A 9,790-nucleotide genomic window follows, 5' to 3' on the forward strand; every position below is an offset into this window, starting at 1 on the left:
AATAAAGAGGGGAAACATCTCCCTTGAAAGCTGAAGAACCGACTTTCAGTGGGCGAGGGGAGAAAAGAATTTTAGGTACTTAAAGTTACAGGTACTTGCACTTCTCCACACATGTTTGGGCCATTTCTTCTGAATCCTTAAACCACAATCATTTTGTGGTGTGGAAGACTCACTCCTCAAGCATCTTTTACCTAGATCCTGGTAAACATAATTGTGAAGCAAATTGTTTTTGTATTAAGTCGTCTGTATTGAGCTTGTGTTTTTTCTTTACAGCTAATAAGAGTTTCTGGCACACCACAATTTCAGGCTTGCTTGAAGAAATGTTTGACGTGCTCTTTGTGCTCCCCATTTTCCCCTAGTATTCACTTTTCCCCCTTCACAAGGCAGCCTATTTTGAGAGATGATTGAAGATCTGACTGAGATGAATATTACTGTAATCGCCTTTCACACATTCAAGCAGCAACAGCAAGGCTATTCAACAGGAGGTGACAAGACAGGTCCAGAGGACATCCACAATACAGTCAGTGGTACCCTTCCTTACCAGAGGGCAGTCTTGCAGCACCTGAACACACCATGGTCTAAAGTACTTCAACATAGGGCCTGTTAGAAGTCCCATATAAGGAATGAGGATGAATGAGTTCCAGGATCCATACAGTGTGTCCAGACAGGAAAAAGATCAGAAGCAAAACTAGAAACAAAGATAAAGCAAGATTCATCCACAGGACCAGACAGCATAGCTCAGATGGGAGTGGCTGCCCAGGCTAGAGCTTAAATGGAGCTCTTGTGCTCTTTGAGTGCGTAGGGGAGATCCCAGGTGACATTGGCCAGGGTCGTTAAAGCTAGTTAGTGACACAATTGCCCATCATGACATTCTGATTCCATTCTGATTCCATCCTGGAGCTACGTGTGTTTAACAGTTTTCTGAAAAGTGTTTATAGAAAAACAAATCCTTTATGTTAATTCCTGACCATGCCTGGTTGGGTGGAACTAGGTGATTAAGGTCCCTTCCAACCCAAACCATTCTATGATCTTTTGATTCTATGATTCCAGGTAATTTCTCATAAGAAGTATAGATTAGATCTGTCATATAAAACCACCTTGATTGATACACCTTGTGAAGTTAATGAGAAACAAAAAAAGTGACTTAATCAGATATATTAATGTCTTTGTATTTATTTGATATAATCACTACTAAATAGACATAAAATATTTTTGTATGTGCATGTGTCTCTTTGTGGTGTTTCTAAGTTGTAAGATGTGAACATTTCAGAACAATTGGTGATTTTCTCAGTTTTTAACTGATTGGGGTGTGTCTGTGTTATTAAATGGTTATCTCAGGAATAGGGAGGTAAATATGTAGGTATGTCCAAATGCTAACTTGGCAGTAAAAGCAAAAATGAAAGTGGTAACAATGAGGCAAGTATAGACACTTACCAAAAAAAAAAAAAAAAAAAAAGCATTATGTAAGCAAATAAGTATGCTTTTGTTTCTGGAAGTGTTTTGCTTGCCAAAAAAAAAAAAAAAAAAAACAAACCAAACCAAACCAAACCAAACCAAAACAAACCAAACCAAAACAAAACAAAACCCTTCAGCTGGATGTAATTTAAGTTTTTATATCTATATTAATGATATTGTTGCAAAATGTAACTTTCATGCCAGGGTGTTGAAAAAGAAATTTTCAAGGATATGTCTATGCAGTGGACAATTTTTTTAAAAGACCTACTGTAATGAATATTAGTAACCTGTGTTGTACACTAGTACCATAACCACTTAATCATAGAATCATAGAATATCCTGAGTTGGAAGGGACCCTTAAGGATCATCAAGTCCAACTCTTGACACCGCACAGGTCTACCCAAAGTTCAGACCATGTGACTAAGTGCACAGTCCAATCTCTTCTTAAATTCAGACAGGCTCGGTGCAGTGACCACTTCCCTGGGGAGCCTGTTCCAGTGTGCAACCACCCTCTCTGTGAAGAACCCCCTCCTGATGTCAAGCCTAAATTTCCCCTGCCTCAGCTTAACCCCGTTCCCGCAGGTCCTGTCACTGGTGTTAATGGAGAAAAGGTCTCCTGCCTCTCGACACCCCCTTACGAGGAAGTTGTAGACTGTGATGAGGTCTCCCCTCAGCCTCCTCTTCTCCAGGCTGAACAGGCCCAGTGACCTCAGCCGTTCTTTGTACGTCTTCCCCTCCAGGCCTTTCACCATCTTCGTAGCCCTCCTCTGGACACTCTCCAACAGTTTCATGTCCTTTTTATACTGTGGTGCCCAGAACTGCACACAGTACTCGAGGTGAGGCCACACCAGCGCAGAGTAGAGCGGGACAATCACCTCCCTTGACCTACTAGCGATGCTGTGCTTGATGCACCCCAGGACACGGTTGGCCCTCCTGGCTGCCAGGGCACACTGCTGGCTCATATTCAACTTGCTGTGTACCACGACCCCCAGATCCCTCTCTTCTAGGCTGCTCTCCAGCGTCTCATCGCCCAGTCTGTACGTGCAGCCAGGGTTTCCCCGTCCCAGGTGCAGGACCCGGCACTTGCTCTTATTGAACTTCATGCGGTTGGTGATCGCCCAGCTCTCCAACCTATCCAGATTGCTCTGCAAGGCCTTTACACCCTCATTCAAGTCCACAACTCCTCCAAGTTTGGTGTCATCAGCAAACTTGCTCAAAATACCTTCTATTCCTACATCCAGATCGTTTATAAAAATATTGAAAAGTACCGGCCGTAAAATGGAGCCTTGAGGGACCCCACTGGTGACCGCCCGCCAGCCTGTCGCAGCCCCATTTACCATAACCCTTTGGGCCCTGCCCGTTAGCCAATTGCTCACCCATCGTATGATGTTTTTGTTTAGCTGTATGGTGGACATTTTGTCCAGTAGGATCCTATGGGAAACCGTGTCAAAAGCCTTGCTGAAGTCCAAAAAAATCACATCAGCTGGTTTCCCTCGGTCCACCATACGGGTGATCTTATCATAAAAGGAAATCAGGTTAGTTAGGCAGGACCTACCCTTCACAAACCCATGCTGGCTGGGACCAATGACTGCTTTGTGCCCCAGGTGTGCCTCAATAAGTTCGAGAACCATCTTCTCCATGATTTTACCAGGCACTGACGTGAGATTGACAGGCCTGTAATTGCTAGGGTCTTCTTTCTGACCCTTCTTGAAAATCGGCACAACATTTGCCAGCTTCCAGTCTACCGGGACCTCTCCAAATTCCCAGGATCGTTGAAAAATAATTGAGAGAGGTTCCGCGATGACGTCCGCCAGCTCTTTCAGCACCCGGGGATGAATCCCATCCGGACCCATGGACTTGTAGGGATCCAGGTGGAGTAGCAAATCCCGCACACGTTCAGGGTCGGTTGGGAGTTTGTCATCCCCACCGTCTGTACGTCATACTGGTCATACTGTAATGAATATTAGTAACCTGTGTTGTACACTAGTACCATAACCACTTAATAAATGGCCTGATTTTGCAACATTACTAATCACAATTTCATACTCCTGTCTCAGTAGTGTTAAGAATCCCCTTACAGCATGTTAACAGCCAAACAATTTCTAATACAAGCTGAGATAATCCCTCTTAGCATTTGCTCAGCTAGCATACTCTCCACTAAGGTGCCACTGTGTTGGCAACACTGAAAATGTCTTATGAGTTATTCCACACCACTGAAAGAAAAAGGAATTCAGGAAGATCTCTGCATCTCAGCTGACTCTGCAAAGATTGACAAAGATGGGCATCAAACAGATGGTCTGACTGGAGTCTTCGTGGTTAGTATGTCTTCCTGCATTTCAGTCTGTATGTAAACCATCATACCAGACTGGGGAAATGAGCTTTAGAGTTGCTTTTGCAATTGCTACAGAATGCCAAGGCAGGAAATTTCATGCCTTATTAGCTTGTGGAATAAACTAATCCTAGCTGGAGGAATAAAATCACAGCTTGTAGAAGAGTTTCATGCTTGTAGTAGTAGTGTCATGGAGACTATAGCAGCCTGCCTAGACAGAACTCTGTATCAGGCATGGCAAATGGCAATAAGTCTATAAGTCTCTCTTTTTTTTTTTTTTTTTTTTTTGCCTGCAGGCAAGGAGGGCAGCAGTCATCTGCCTCAACAACTCAACAACAGGAAGGATACACAGGATAACTACATGCCATGTCATTATTTTTTGTTGTTATTTTATTGTCTGCATCCTATCCTTTGCTCCTCAGCACTACATTGCCTCCCAAAGGCTGGGCATGTGCTCTTTGCATCTTTGCATTGTCAGAGTGTGGTGATGGTAAGCAGACAAGGAACATGACATAATCAAGTTCCATGAAGCCTGATAGCTATTCAAACTTTCAGTACTGATTATTTATTTTTGAGACTTCCCTACAAAGTTTGAAAACATTTTGGTATGTTTTATTGTTATAGTTCAGAAATACAGCCTTTATTAGTATCAGGTTTTCTGATGGATCCTAGAGGCACAAAAGACATTTTTCTGAAGGAGCCTTGTTATTAATTTAGGGCAGTACCTTGGAAAGTGATAATAAAACATCCAGATTTTTAACATATGGAAGCTGCTAAAAATCCTTTTATGAATTAGTGCAGAGTGTATTCAGGATATGGTTACTCCATATTTATTTGTGTTTTTAAGTAACAAAATTACTTAATTTGCATGGTGTGCAAATGCTGTATTCAGAAATTTGTACTGATTAGTGAAGTAATTTGAGAAAAGCTGTATCATGATATGAAGGGTTACTCAGCCTAGGTTTGTAGGATCCTGTAATATACAAGGACACGGAGGCTTTAGTTTTCTGAAAATTTCTATCCATTACAGATTGCCACCAACCACCACTCCCATATATACTATGGTTAATAAGGCAAACCTATAGATAGATAGATAATAACCTATTACAGATATTAGCAGGAAGCAAATAAATGCAATAGATTTTTAAAGTATAGTACTAATTAGTAGCAACAGCAATTAAAGGTAGTAGAAAGAAAACTAAAGGCAGTAAGAATCAGTCATATACTAATCAGTACCAAATATAGATCAATATTGTAGTTTCAACATTAGTAATACTCTGGAAGTAAGTATAGTTGTGTGTTGAGTGCTTTTAACACATACTGCAGAATGAATGTGGGGAAGAAGTTGAACGTAGAGGATAAAAGGCTGAGGAACAAAGGCATTATTTCTCATAATGGGCAGATAATGTTCTGTAATGCATCTTTATAATGAAAATAAAGTTGGATATGCAACCAGAGTTTTGTGTGAATTTTTGGGAGCTCTCTAATAACATTAGCTCATTATTAGAAGACACTTATGTTTAGGTAATATTAAAAAGAAGAGTGTCTGGAGCTACACTAGGAAGAGTGCTGCCAGCAGGTTGAGGGAGGTGATCCTTCCCCTCTCATTAGCACTGGTGAGGACTCTGTGGCCTATGTTGTCAAGTTTTGGTCTCCCAAATAGAAGAGACATAGACATACTGGAGAAAGTCCAACAAAGGGTAACTAATGTGATGGAACATCTCTTCTGCAAAGAAAGGCTAACAGAGCTGGGTACTGATTAGCCTAGACTGGGGGACTTTATCAAGCTGTACAAGTACCTGAGAGACATGTGCAAACAGGACAGAGCCAGGCTCTTTTCAGTGGTACTCTGTGACAAGAAAGGAAGCAATGGGCACAAACTGAAATACAAGTGGTTCCCCCTTACCATCAGAAAACATGTTTGTATTGGGAGGTTGACAGCCCTGACACAGGTTGCCCAGAGCATTGTGGAGACTCCCTCCTTGGAGATATTCAAAAGCCATCTGGATATGTTCCTGGGCAAATTGGTCTAGCTGGCCCTGATTGAGGGGGGCAGTTGGAGAAGATGGCCACTGAAGATACCTTTTGACCTCAACCATTCTGCGATTCTGTCATTAAAAATCAGACTACTCTTCGTAAATTCCGTGTTGAAACTTACTGGAGAGAAATGCAAGTATCAGTAACATTCAGAAATGCTACCATCTTGTGGTGTTTTAAATGACCAAATGCAGTGATAGCATTTTTAAAAATAAATCCTTACGCACATAATCATATGTAGTGTCTACATGCCTGCTAAGACAACCTTTCAAAACAATATTGTGATTCCTTGGTACTATTCTAATACTTCCTTTCAGCAGATTAGGTTGTTTTGGTTTTGAAATGAAATATTTTTCAATTGCTTTCCAAGAAATTATTATAAAAGATTATAAATGATCTATGCCTTACTGGCATATCAAATAGATATGTATGTTTCTAAAACAAAATGCCATGCTGACAGGTTCTGTGACTTTCAGGAAGATCCTCAAAGTGGAAGAAAAATATTCTTTGCTTACAACTGATGTGCTTTTAAAAATACGACCTGATTATATTAATATAGATTCTATGTCACAACATCTGTCTTTTATAATGCTTGGTAAAGACTTTGTTCCCATCAATTTTATAATTACATTAAAATGCCTTGATGTCACATAATGTCTATCCTTCCTTATTTTCACTGCCTCAGGCATTAAGCATTATGCTTCTATCTGTTTATATTACCGTTTTCAGTTACTGGAAAGATTTTCTTTATTTCTTTGGAGAAGATAGGTTAAAAAAATACATTATACAAAAATGTACATGTATATACTTTGAAGTTCTTGGTTATAATGTATATAAATTAAGTCAATATCTAAACATTACAGCTAAATATGTTTTATAGTTGATACAAAATTATTGCTTTGGTAATTTGTTTCACATTATTTAGTATGAAGCATAGCTTATTGAAAGCAGGATGTTATATTAGAATCATACAATCATTTTGATTGGATAACACCTCTAGGAACAAGTCTAACTGTTAACCTACCACTGCCAACTCTAGCACTAAACCAGGTCCCTAAGCACCACATCTACATTGTGAATACCTCCAGGGATGGCAAATCAACTGCTTCCTCAGGCAGCTTGTTCCAATGCTTCACAACTCTTTCAGTGAAGAAATTTTTCCTAATATACAACCTAAACCTCTCCTGTTGCAACTTGAACCCATTTCTTCTTGTCTTATTTCTTGTTGCTTGGGAGAAGAGATCAATCCCCACCTCTCTATAGCCTCCTTTAAGGTAACTGTAGAGCACAATAAGGTTTTCCCTGAGCTTCCTTTTCTTTAGGCTAAATAAACCCAGTTCCCACATGTGCTCCTCATTCAACTCATTCTCTAGACCCTTCACCAACTTTGTTGTCCTTCTTTGGACATGCTCCACCACCTCAATGTCCTTCTTGTAGTGAGGGACCCAAACTGAATGCAGTATTCAAGATGTGGCCTCACCAGAACCAAGGGTGGCAATCTCTTCCCTAGTCCTGCTGGCCACACTATTTCTGATATAAACCAGGATGTTGTTGGCATCTTGGCTACCTAAGCACACTGCTGGCTCATGTTCAGCCAGCTGTTGGTAACACCCCCAGGTCCCTTTCCGCTGGGCAGCTTTCAATCCACTCTTCCTCCAGACTGCAGTGTTGCATGGGGTTGTTGTGCCCTGAGTGCAGGACCTGGCACCTGGCCTTGTTGAACCTCAAGATGCAGTATTTATTGTTTAGATGCAGTATTTACCATTTGTTGTATCTACAAAACTATGTCATATTAGAAGCTTTTTTTCTAGTTTCCTAAACACAAAATAATGCCTACTTTCTAATAATGACTGTCACTTGTAAATCTTGAAGTATTTTTCTTGAGATGAGTAAATCACAATAGCAAGATAATATGAATACTATAACAAATTTTATTGTTCTTTTAATATCAGACCCCAATTAAGCTATAGGTCTTCAAGTGTCTTTCTCTTAAGCAATTTTTTATTACATTGTACGAATACTTCCAGTAATGTTTTATGTTTACAGTTTGTTCTATTATTTACATGTTTTGTGGTCAGCATAGGTGTAAGTGTATAAGCTACCGAATTTTAACTGTGCAGCAAGGGATAGAATTGATGTCTGTGTTTTTCATTATCTTAATTGTTTTGAAGAGTGAATGTTGGGAAAGAATTGAATGTAGAAACAAAAGCACTGAGGAGGAAAGGAACAAATAACAGGCAGAAAAAGAGTGGTTTGTAATACATCTCTGTTAGAAAAATCAAGCTAAATGTATGGCCAAATTTTGTCTGGATTTTCTGAAGTTCTTTAAATACTGCTAACCTAAAATTGAATCCATTTCTATAAATGGTAGTGATGATAGTGCCCATAAAGCTTAAAAGTATGTATGTTGAAGGGGTGCAAGTGTGTGTATTGAAAAAAAAAAAAATTTAGATCATAAGAAAGATCATAAGAAAATTAGAAATGTTTGATGTTTTGTTTTCACTAACCTATTCAGTGCTGTTTGAATACCATGGCATAATCTGAAGACTTTTTACATTTTGGGAAAAAAGTGTTAAGTTTTGAGCTCTAGATGAGCCCTATTTTGTGTGTTAGAAGACCAATGGGGGAAGTAGGTGGAGGAATCAGTGTATTCAAGAGGCTTTAGTAACTGGCCACTTCTTTTCTGACACTAGGATGTCCATAAATGGAGAACCATATGAAGTTTGTTGCCTCCCATCTCAGACGTTACCTTAGTCCCACATTGTCCTCTGTGTTCTTCCTAGTCCACAAACAGCCAGTTCTTAAGAATAAGAACTTGGAAAACTTTTTTTTCATGGAGCTTGGCTTACCTCACTCCAAGACCAGAAACTTTGTCTCAAGGGAAATGTAAGTGTGCCATTGGTATATGTTGTATGCTGGTTAGAGTATGTTCCCGTTATATATCTACTTGTTTTATTTACCAGTTTTTAGATATTGAGTATCCCATTTCCACTGGATGTATTAGATCTTGTTGCACATGGACTTTTTCTCATAATTTGGAATTGCTGAAGCACAATTAGGTCTTAAAAGATACACCACCTCATACTTTGTCCACCAAAGAAAACAGGGAGGATCACAGGCATTTATGATCACATTAAAAGTTGTTTGTTTGTTAGTCAAACTGCTTCTTAAATTAGATAATGAACATTTGTGGGGTACAACTGGCTTCTGTTTGTTCAATAGACAAGTAGTGTTTTGGTCAGTTACTACATTTCAATTCAATATGGCAGTAGTAGTGGTAGCAATAGCACATATTGAAAACCAAGAAAAAAATCTTATTTTGTGTCTGAGAAATCTGTGCAAGTCAGTGAAATGGGCTACAAATGTGAGAAGAAGTAGCTTAATATTATAGCTGTTTCGTTTATCTGTTCAGGTGAATTTAGGAAAATTTACAGGGAGGTTTTCCCTCACCTAAGTATGAACTTGCTTGATTTTTAAAAACAGTAAACAGGAAAGTACTTCCATAGATACACTAATGTGTTCTCTGATCTATTTCTGCCTGGGAACCTATATAGCACCTTTTAACTTATGCTAGATGTTCACTTCCAGCAAAAGCTGGAATACAAAATGTAAGAGTCATTTCTGTCCTGCTTGCATGAGAACTCTGTTTCAGGAGTAATAACAAAAAGCGTGGTTGAATTTTTGCAAATAGTTTAATCTATATCAGTGCTGGTCTAAACTGGGAAAAATGATAAGATAATTAAATACTAGACCTGTATTTTAATATAGAATATTTATTTTTTAAGAAAATCTGAAAGTGAATACCACATAAAATATTTCAATTACACGCATATCAGATAATTAACAAATATTGAACTGACACCTATATGTAGTACCTGTGAAGTATTTTGTTGGTGCGCATTCTGTATTTTATTAATTCCTTTGACATCTAATATTTTCTGCTTTCTAAAAGCAGAATCAATATTATGA

The sequence above is a fragment of the Aythya fuligula genome, chromosome Z (assembly GCF_009819795.1).
Source record: "Aythya fuligula isolate bAytFul2 chromosome Z, bAytFul2.pri, whole genome shotgun sequence".
NCBI lineage: Eukaryota > Metazoa > Chordata > Aves > Anseriformes > Anatidae > Aythya > Aythya fuligula.